Below are 11,691 nucleotides of genomic sequence, written 5' to 3'. Positions count from 1 at the left end.
AAGCCCTCGGTCACCCAGGTAATTACCCATTGATATGGAGATGAACTACTTCTCTCCACCCCTTAGGAACACCTGTTGCTATGCAGATGCACTAAAGCCAGGAGAGATATTCTTGAAATATTAGTTTTATCCACAATTGCCTTCTTCCACTGGACAGCACTGGAGAGCCAGGTTAATCCTCTGCCATTGCCTCTTGTGCCTGCAAGGCTTTGGAGATAAATACCTGTGGGACTTTCTGTGCTAATTTCAAATTATTTTATGTTATTGAGTATATCTAAATACCACTTATAAAATATCATCTTTAGGGCATAAACTTCACAATCTTTGTCTTCTAGATTATTGCCATTTTCTTTTTAGCACTGACTCAGATGTCCTCCTTTCTTCTTCTCTGGTAATTCAATGAGCACTTAAGTACTCTATTTGCTTACTAAGTTTACCAACACAGCTTGCGGCTGTGTGTCTTTGGAGGTACCCTTCAAGCCACTTACTTGCATGTGGATTCAGTATGTTTGTGAGGCTTTGGTATATCCAGACAGAAAAAGCCTGCAGTTCCACTCTTTGTGGGGAAGGACAAGCTTTTTTTTATTATTTTGAGGCCATCATACATACGACTGGTACCCAGTTAACACATGCGAGTTTGCTGATACACCAACTGGTCTCTACTCATTCAACTCATTCAACAAGAGAGGCCACTGATCCAAGCTTGAATGCCAAACTTGAACATCACAGCAATGTCAAGTTGTTGCAAAATTCCCTAAGTGTTTATTCTTTATTTCTGTACTTATCTTACCTTATACATCAGTAACAGACTCCATGGACATGGAACAGCTCTGATTTACATTTCCCATGTAGATAAGAGCCATGACCTTCCATACAAAATTGTGGCCACCAGAGGTGCTAGCTCAGCACTGCTACTCACAGCATGGCTCTTCAGGAACCTCCCAGGCTCACCGACCACCTGTCTTCTTCAACACTGAGCCTTCCAGGTCATTTCCCAGCTGTCACTATTTCCTTCTATATAAAGCACATGTCCAGGGATGAGTGCTGCTGATATCACCTCCTTTATACTTGGAAGACAGATACATTTTTAAAAGATGTAATCTTTACCCCAAGTTAGAAGCTACACAACATCAGCATGCTAAAAGTATCTTAAAAGATGGGTACAGGGATCACGGGAAGATGGCGGCGTGAGTAGTTCAGAGGAAATCTCTTCCCCAAAATATATATATTTATGAAAATACCATAAATACAACTATTCCTAAAAGAGACACCAGTGGATGCAGTACAACAGCCAGGATATATCTACATCTGCGAGAACTCAGCATCACATGAAGGGGGTAAGATACAAGCCATGGCCAGGCGGGACCCGAATGCTCCCGAACCCCAAAACCCTGCAGGAAGAAAGGAGTCAGAACAGGGAGGGAGTGAAAGCCCAGGACTGCTCAACAACCAGCTCTAGAAATCCGCACCTGGAATGCAGACACAAGGTGCATTGGGTGCTGGATATTAGAGAAACAGAAAAGCAAAACCTGTGGGCAGGTTCCTGCAACCGACGTCCCTGAGATAAAAGAAAAGCGAGTGCTTTCTGCAAGTCTTAAAGAGACAGGGACCCCATAGCTCGACGAAGTTGTCGCGGCACACATAGCCAGCAGGTGGGAATCACGGGGAAACTTAGGCGCTGTAAACCCCGGGGAGGCAGTGCAGCTCTGAAGCCCCTAACGGCACTAAGCAGCCTGCCAGTCATTCCTCCAACTGGCGTGGACCCGACACACTGGCCCAGTAGTGGGAGAGTGACAGCGCGTGCCGGGGATGGCGCTGCCGGGAGGGACTGAGAGCAGATCTGCGCACCAAAGGCACCAGAGGAGACCAGGAGAGACTTGTGCGAGACTGCAGCGGTGTGACCGAACAGGCCGGGTGCGGCTCGCATGCACCAGTGGCAGGGGAGCCAGAGGAGCCTGGTAGAGGCCTGTGCGCACCTGCAGCAGAGCCAGAGGGAGCAGGCACGCTTCCAGCAGCCAACTGGAATCCCAGCCGAAGGCATAGCATCCCGGGCCAGACCAAAAGGCTGCTGTTGGCACAGAGCTGCCCGGCAGGGTCGCCGCTAGCATGGAGGAGAACACCTGGTGTGCCTGCCACTCCCCATAGGGCTCCATGCTGCTCTGACGGATACCTCACCCACAGCAGCTTAGGGGACTAAACCGGGGGCTCCTCCAGGAGTGCTGGTAACCATCACAGGCAGCAGAGAAGGGCAAGGCATCCAGCAAGCAGGAAAGGACTTTCTTCTCCCAGCTGACACACCCACAACCTGCCTACAGCCATTGTTATCACCATGAAAAGGCAAAAAACTTTGGTCCAGACCAAGATACTTCAAACAACACCTGAGAAAGGATCTGAAGAGGCAGACCTAACCAGTCTCCCTGAAAAAGAATTCAAAATAAAAATGATAAACACGCTGACAGAGCTGCAGAGAAATATGGAAGAGCTAAAGGATGAAGTCCGGAGGGAGATTACAGACATCCGGAGGGAGATAACAGACATCCGGACAGAGATTACAGAAGTGAAACAGAATCTGGAAGGATTTATCAGCAGAATGGATAAGATGCAAGAGGCCATTGATGGAATAGAAACCAGAGAACAGGAACACATAGAAGCTGATGCAGAGAGAGATAAAAGGATCTCCAGGAATTAAACAATATTAAGAGAACTGTGTGACCAATCCAAAAGGAACAATATCTGCATTAGAGGGGTACCAGAGGAAGAAGAGAGAGAAAAAGAGATAGAAAGTGTCTTTGAATAAATAATTGCTGAGAACTTCCCCCAACTGGGGGAGGAAATAGTTATTCAGACTATAGAGGAACACAGAACTCACGAGAGACGGGATCCAAAGAGGACAAGAGCAAGACACATAATAATTAAAATGGCAAAGATCAAGGACAAGGACAGAGTATTAAAGGCAGCCAGAGAGAGTAAAAAGGTCACCTACAAAGGAAAACTCATCAGGCTATCATCAGACTTCTCAACAGAAACCTTACAGGCCAGAAGAGAATGGCATGATATATTTAATGCAATGAAACAGAAGGACCTTGAACCAAGGATACTGTATCCAGCACGATCATCATTTAAATACGAAGGAGGGATTAAACAATTCCCAGACAAGCAAAAGTTGAGGCAATTTGCCTCCCACAAATAACCTCTACAGGGTATCTCAGAGGGACTGCTCTAGATGGGAGCACTCCTAAAAAGAGCACAGAACAAAACACACAACATATGAAGAATGGAGGAGGAGGAAAAAGAAGGGAAAGAAATAATCATTAGACTGTGTTTCTAACAGCTCAATAAGCGAGTGAGGCCAGACAGTAAGGTACTAAAAAAGCTAACCTAGAACCTTTGGTAACCACAAATCCAAAGCCTGCAATGGAAATAAGTACATATCTTACAATAATCACCCTAAATGTAAATGGATTGAATTCACCAATGAAAAGACACAGAGTAATAGAATGGATAAAAAAGCAAGACCCATCTATATGCTGCTTACAAGAAACTCACCTCAAACCCAAAGACATGCACAGATTAAAAGTCAAGGGATGGAAAAAGATATTTCATGCAAACAACAGAGAGAAAAAAGCAGGTGTTGCAATACTAGTATCAGACAAAATAGACATCAAAATAAAGAAAGTAACAAGAGATAAAGAAGGACATTACATAATGATAAAGGGCTAAGTCCAACAAGAGGATATAACCATTATAAACATATATGCACCCAATAGAGGAGCACCAATATATGTGAAACAAATACTAACTGAAATAAAGGAGGAAAAAGAATGCAATGCATTCATTTTGGGAGACTTTAACACACCAATCATGCCAAGGGACAGATTCACCAGACAGAAAATAAGTAAGGACACAGAGGCACTGAACAACACACTAGAACAGATGGACCTAATAGACATCTATAGAACTCTACACCCAAAAGCAACAGGATACACATTCTTCTCAAGTGCACATGGAACATTCTCCAGAATAGACCACATACTAGGCCACAAAAAGAGCCTCAGTAAATTCCAAAATATTGAAATCCTACCAAACAACTTTTCAGACCACAAAGGTATAAAACTAGAAATAAATTGTACAAAGAAAGCAAAAAGGATCACAAACACATGGAGATTTAACAACATGCTCCTAAATAATCAATGGATCAATGACCAAATTAAAATGGAGATCCAGCAATATATGTAAACAAATGACAACAATAACAAAAAGCCCCAACTTTTGTGGGACGCAGCAAAAGCACTCATAAGAGGAAAGTATATAGCAATCCAGGCATATTTAAAGCAGGAAGAACAATCCCAAATGAATAGTCTAATGTCACAGTTATCAAAATTGGAAAAAGAAGAACAAATGAGGCATAAGGACAGCAGACTGAGGGACATAATAAAGATCAGAGAAGAAATAAATAAAATTGAGAAGAATAAAACAATAGAAAAAATCAATGAAACCAAGAGTTGGATCTTCGAGAAAATAAACAAAATAGATAAGCCTCTAGCCAGACTTATTAAGGGGAAAAGAGAGTCAACACACATCAACAGAATCAGAAACGATAAAGGAAAAATCATGACGGACCCCACAGAAATACAAAGAATTATTAGAGAATACTATGAAAACCTATATGCTACCAAGCTGGAAAACCTAGGAGAAATGGACAACTTCCTAGAAAAATACAACCTTCCAAGACTGACCCAGAAAGAAACAGAAAATCTAAACAGACTAATTACCAGCAATGAAATTGAACTGGTAATAAAAAACTACCCAAGAACAAAACCCCAGGGCCAGATGGATTTACCTCGGAATTTTATCAGACATACAGAGAAGACATAACACCCATTCTCCTTAAAGTTTTCCAAAAAATAGAAGAGGAGGGAATACTCCCAAACTCATTCTATGAAGCCAACATCACCCTAATACCAAAACCAGGCAAAGACCCCACCAAAAAAGAAAACTACAGACCAATATCCCTGATCAACATAGATGCAAAAATACTCAACAAAATATTAGCAAACTGAATTCAAAAATACATCAAAAGGATCACACACCATGACCAAGTGGGATTCATCCCAGGGATGCAAGGATGGTACAACATTCGAAAATCCATCAACATCATCCAGCACATCAACAAAAAGAAGGACAAAAACCACATGATCATCTCCATAGATGCTGAAAAAGCATTTGACAAAGTTGAACATCCATTCATGATAAAAACTCTCAGCAAAATGGGAATAGAGGGCAAGTACCTCAACATAATAAAGGCCATATATGATAAGCCCACAGCTAACATCATACTGAACAGTGAGAGGCTGAAACCTTTTTCTCTGAGATCAGGAACAAGACAGGGATGCCCACTCTCCCCACTGTTATTCAGTGTGGTACTGGAGGTCCTAGCCACAGCAATCAGACAAAACAAAGAAATACAAGGAATCCAGATTGGTAAAGAAGAAGTCAAACTGTCACTATTTGCAGATGACATGATATTGTACATAAAAAACCCTAAAGAGGATGGGCGGAAGATGGCAGCATGAGTAGAGCAGCAGAAATCTCCTCCCAAAACCACATGTATCTATGAAAATATAACAAATACAACCCTTCCTAGAATAAAGACCAGAGGACACAAGACAATATCCAGACCACATCTGCACCTGAGAGAACCCAGCACCTCACAAAAGGGGTAAGATACAAGCCCCGGCCCGGAGGGAGCCGACCGCCCATCCCCCCAGCTCCCGGCGGGAGAACAATAGGCAGAGCGGGAGGGAGACGGAGCCCAGGACTGCCGAACACCCAGCCCCAGCCATCCGGGCCAGAGTGCTGACACAGTGCATGCACAGGGCCCTGGATACTAGGGAAATAGGGCAGCAAGAACAGTGAGTGGGCACCAGAGGCCGGGTGCCGGAGGACATAAGAAAAACAAGCAATCAATTTTTTTTTTTTTTTGCGTTTTGGAAGACTTAAAGGGATAGGGACCCCAATACTAGGGAAACAGGGCAGCAAGAACAGTGAGCGGGCACTGGTGGCCTGGTGCCGGAGGACACCAGAAAAGCAAGTGACCATTTTTTTTTTCTGTTTTGTTTTGGCGAGCGCTTTTTGGAAGTCTAAAAGGGATAGGGACCCCAATACTAGGGAAACAGGGCAGCAAGACCGGTGAGCAGATGCCTGAGGCTGGAGTTGGAGAATAAAGAAAAACGAGCGGCCAACATTTTTTGTGTGTGTGTGGTCATTGTTTTGTTTTGGCAGGTGCTTTTTGGAAGTCTTAAAGGGGCACAGGGGAACACTTAATCCAGAGGTAGGAATCCGGAGATCTCTGGGCACCCTAACCCCTGGGCTGCAGGGAACAGGGAGGCCCCTTATGGAGATAAATAGCCTCCAGGCCACTCCCCCTCCAACGAGAATCCACCAATTTGGAGCAGAAGCCCGAACCAGGCCATGCCCACAGCAACAGCAGAGACAAACTCCATAGCAGCAGGGCAAGAAGCAGAAACCCTGTCTGCACACAGCTGCCCAGCACAAGCCACTAGAGGTCACTGTTCTCCCAGGAGAGGAGGGCCACAAACCAACAAGAAGGGAAGTTCTTCAGGCCATCACTCGTCCCAGCTCTGCAAACTATTCCTATCACCATGAAAAGGCAAAGCTACAGACAGACAAAGATCACAGAGACAACACCAGAGAAGGACACAGACCTAACCAGTCTTCCTGACAAAGAATTAAAAATAAGAATCATAAACATGCTGACAGAGATGCAGAGAAATACGCAAGAGAAATGGGATAAAGTCCGGAGGGAGATCACAGATAGCAGAAAGGAGATTGCACAAATAAAACAAACTCTGGAAGGGTTTATAAGTAGAATGGATAGGATGCAAGAGACCATTGATGGAATTGAAAATGGAGAACAGGAATGCATAGAAGCTGACATAGAGAGAGACAAAAGGATCTCCAGGAATGAAACAATATTAAGAGAACTGTGTGACCAATCCAAAAGGAACAATATCCATATTATAGGGGTTCCAGAAGAAGAAGAGAGAGGAAAAGAGATGGAAAGTATCTTAGAAGAAATAATTGCTGAAAACTTCCCCAAACTGGGGGAGGAAATAATCGAACAGACCACGGAAATACACAGAACCCCCAACACAAAGGATCCAAGGAGGACAACACCAAGACACATAATAATTAAAATGGCAAAGATCAAGGACAAGGAAAGAGTTTTAAAGGCAGCTAGAGAGAAAAAGGTCACCTATAAAGGAAAACCCATCAGGCTAACATCAGACTTCTAGACAGAAACCCTACAGGCCAGAAGAGAGTGGCATGATATATTTAATACAAAGAAAGAGAAGGCCCTTGAACCAAGGATACTGTATCCAGCACGACTATCATTCAAATATGACGGTGGGATTAAACAATTCCCAGACAAACAAAACCTGAGGGAATTTGCTTCCCACAAACCACCTCTACAGGACATCTTACAGGGACTGCTCTAGATGGGAGCACTCCTAGAAAGAGCACAGAACAAAACACCCAACATATGAAGAATCGAGGAGGAGGAATAAGAAGGGAGAGAAGAAAACAATCTCCAGACAGTGTATATAACAGCTCAATAAGCGAGCTAAGTTAGGCAGTAAGATACTAAAGAGGCTAACCTTGAACCTTTGGTAACCACGAATTTAAAGCCTGCAATGGCAATAAGTACATATCTTTCAATAGTCACCCTAAATGTTAATGGGCTGAATGCACCAATCAAAAGACATAGAGTAATAGAATGGATAAAAAAGCAAGACCCATCTATATGCTGCTTACAAAAAACTCACCTAAAACCCAAAGACATGTACAGACTAAAAGTCAAGGGATGGAAAAACATATTTCAAGCAAACAACAGCGAGAAGAAAGCAGGGGTTGCAGTACTAATATAAGACAAAATAGACTTCAAAATAAAGAAAGTAACAAGAGATAAAGAAGGACACTACATAATGATAAAGGGCTCAGTCCAACAAGAGGATATAACCATTCTAAATATATATGCACCCAACACAGGAGCACCAGCATATGTGAAACAAATACTAACAGAACTAAAGGGGGAAATAGACTGCAATGCATTCATTCTAGGAGACTTCAACACACCACTCACCCCAAAGGACAGATCCAGTGGGCAGAAAATAAGTAAGGACACGGAAGCACTGAACAACACAGTAGAGCAGATGGACCTAATAGACATCTATAGAACTCTACATCCAAAAGCAACAGGATACACATTCTTCTCAAGTGCACATGGAACATTCTCCAGAATAGACCACATACTAGGCCACAAAAAGAGCCTCAGAAAATTCCAAAAGATTGAAATCCTACCAACCAACTTTTCAGACCACAAAGGCATAAAACTAGAAATAAAGTGTACAAAGAAAGCAAAGAGGCTCACAAATCCATGGAGGCTTAACAACACGCCCCTAAATAATCAATGGATCAATGACCAAATCAAAATGGAGATCCAGCAATATATGGAAACAAATGACAACAACAACACTAAGCCGCAACTTCTGTGGGACACAGAAAAAGCAGTCTTAAGAGGAAAGTATATAGCAATCCAAGCATATTTAAAAAAGGAAGAGTAATCCCAAATGAACGGTCTAATGTCACAACTATCGAAATTGGAAAAAGAAGAACAAATGAGGCCTAACGTCAGCAGAAGGAGGGACATAATAAAGATCAGAGAAGAAATAAATAAAATTGAGAAGAATAAAACAATAGCAAAAATCAATGAAACCAAGAGCTGGTTCTTCGAGAAAATAAACAAAATAGATAAGCCTCTAGCCAGACTTATTAAGAAGAAAAGAGAGTCAACACAAATCAACAGTATCAGAAACGAGAAAGGAACAATCACGACAGACCCCACAGAAATACAAAGAATTATTAGAGAATACTATGAAAACCTATATGCTTACAAGCTGGGAAACCTAGGAGAAATGGACAACTTCCTAGAAAAATACAACCTTCCAAGACTGACCCAGAAAGAAACAGAAAATCTAAACAGACCAATTACAAGCAATGAAATTGAAGCGGTAATCAAAAAACTACCAAAGAACAAAACCCCCAGGCCAGATGGATTTACCTCGGAATTTTATCAGACATACAGGGAAGACATAATACCCATTCTCCTTAAAGTTTTCCAAAAAATAGAGGAGTAAGGGATACTCCCAAACTCATTCTATGAAGCCAACATCACCCTAATACCAAAACCAGGCAAAGACCCAACCAAAAAAGATAACTGCAGACCAATATCCCTAATGAACGTAGATGCAAAAATACTCAACAAAATATTAGCAAACGAAATTCAAAAACACATCAAAAGGATCATACACCATGACCAAGTGGGATTCGTCCCAGGGATGCAAGGATGGTACAACATTCGAAAGTCCATTAACATCATGCACCACATCAACAAAAAGAAAGACAAAAACCACATGATCATCTCCATAGATGCTGAAAAAGCATTTCACAAAGTTCAACATCCGTTCATGATAAAAACTCCCAGCAAAATGGGAATAGAGGCAAGTACCTCAACATAATAAAGGCCATCTATGATAAACCCACAGCCAACATTATATTGAATAGCGAGAAGCTGAAAGCATTTCCTCTGAGATCGGTAACTAGACAGAGATGCCCACTCTCTCCACTGTTATTTAACATAGGACTGGAGGTCCTAGCCACGGCAATCAGACAAAACAAAGAAATACAAGGAATCCAGATTGGTAAAGAAGAAGTTAAACTGTCACTATTTGCAGATGACATGATACTGTACATAAAAAAACCCTAAAGACTCCACCCCAAAACTACTAGAACTGATATCGGAATACAGCAAAGTTGCAGGATACAAAATCAACACACAGAAATCTGTGGCTTTCCTATATACTAACAATGAACCAACAGAAAGAGAAATCAGGAAAACAACTCCATTCACAATTGCATCAAAAAAAATAAAATACCTAGGAATAAGCCTAACCAAAGAAGTGAAAGACTTATACTCTGAAAACTACAAGTCACTCTTAAGAGAAATTAAAGGGGACACTAACATATGGAAACTCATCCCATGCTCGTGGCTAGGAAGAATTAATATCGTCAAAATGGCCATCCTGCCCAAAGCAATATACAGATTTGATGCAATCCCTATGACACTACCAGCAACATTCTTCAATGAACTGGAACAAATAATTCAAAAATTCATATGGAAACACCAAAGACCCCGAATAGCCAAAGCAATCCTGAGAAAGAAGAATAAAGTAGGGGGTATCTCACTCCCCAACTTCAAGCTCTACTATAAAGCCATAGTAATCAAGACAATTTGGCACTGGCACAAGAGCAGAGCCACAGACCAATGGAACAGACTAGAGACTCCAGACCTTAACCCAGACATATATGGTCAATTAATATTTGATAAAGGAGCCATGGACATACAATGGCAAAATGACAGTCTCTTCAACAGATGGTCCTGCCAAAACTGGACAGCTACATGTAGGAGAATGAAACTGGACCATTGACTAACCCCATATACAAAAGTAAACTCAAAATGGATCAAAGACCTGAATGTAAGTCATGAAACCATTAAACTCTTGGAAGAAAACATAGGCAAAAACCTCTTAGACATAAACATGAGTGACCTTTTCTTGAACATATCTCCCTGGGCAAGGAAAACAACAGCAAAGATGAATAAGTGGGACTATATTAAGCTGGAAAGCTTCTGTACAGCAAAAGACACCATCAATAGAACAAAAAAGAACCCTACAGCATGGGAGAATATATTTGAAAATGACACATCTGATAAAGGCTTGACATCCAGAATATAAAAAGAGCTCACACACCTCAACAAACAAAAAACAAATAACCCAATTAAAAAATGGGCAGAGGAACTGAACAGACAGTTCTCCAAAAAAGAAATACAGATGGCCAACAGACACATGAAAAGATGCTCCACATCGCTAATTATCAGAGAAATGCAAATTAAAACTACAATGAGGTATCACCTCATATCAGTAAGGATGGCTGCCATCCAAAAGACAAACAACAACAAATGTTGGCGAGGCTGTGGAGAAAGGGGAACCCTCCTACACTGCTGGTGGGAATGTAAGTTAGTTCAACCATTGTGGAAAGCAGTATGGAGGTACAGCAAAATGCTCAAAACAGAACCTACCATTTGACCCAGGAATTGCACTCCTAGGAATTTACCCTAAGAATGCAGCAATCAAGTATGAGAAAGATCAGTGCACCCCTATGTTAATTGCAGCACTATTTAAAATAGCCAAGAATTGGAAGCAACCTAAATGTCCATCGATAGATGAATGGATAAAGAAGATGTGGTACATATACACAATGGAATACTACTCAGCCATAAGAAAAGGGCAAATCCAACCATTTGCAGCAACATGGATGGAGCTGGAGGGTATTATGCTCAGTGAAACAAGCCAAGCAGAGAAAGAGAAATACCAAATGATTTCACTTATCTGTGGAATATAAGAACAAAGGAAAAACTGAAGGAACAAAACAGCAGCAGAATCACAGAACTCAAGAATGGACTAACAGGTACCAAAGGGGGAGGGACTGGGGATGATGGGTGGGTAGGGAGGGATAAGGGGGGGAGAAGTAAGGGGGCATTAAGATTAGCAT

The 11,691-nt window shown here is 41.8% G+C and overlaps 1 pseudogene; it reads left to right on the top strand.

Annotated features, from left to right (window-relative positions):
• Nucleotides 1-1,809: 1,809 nt before the first annotated feature.
• Nucleotides 1,810-11,691, top strand: part of LOC118922703 (wings apart-like protein homolog) — a 61,741-nt pseudogene continuing 51,859 nt past the window's right edge.

The sequence above is a fragment of the Manis pentadactyla genome, chromosome 6 (assembly GCF_030020395.1).
Source record: "Manis pentadactyla isolate mManPen7 chromosome 6, mManPen7.hap1, whole genome shotgun sequence".
In the NCBI taxonomy this organism is placed as follows: domain Eukaryota; kingdom Metazoa; phylum Chordata; class Mammalia; order Pholidota; family Manidae; genus Manis; species Manis pentadactyla.
The sequence above is the reverse complement of the archived record's forward strand: the minus strand, read 5'-3'. Positions and strand labels throughout refer to the sequence as shown.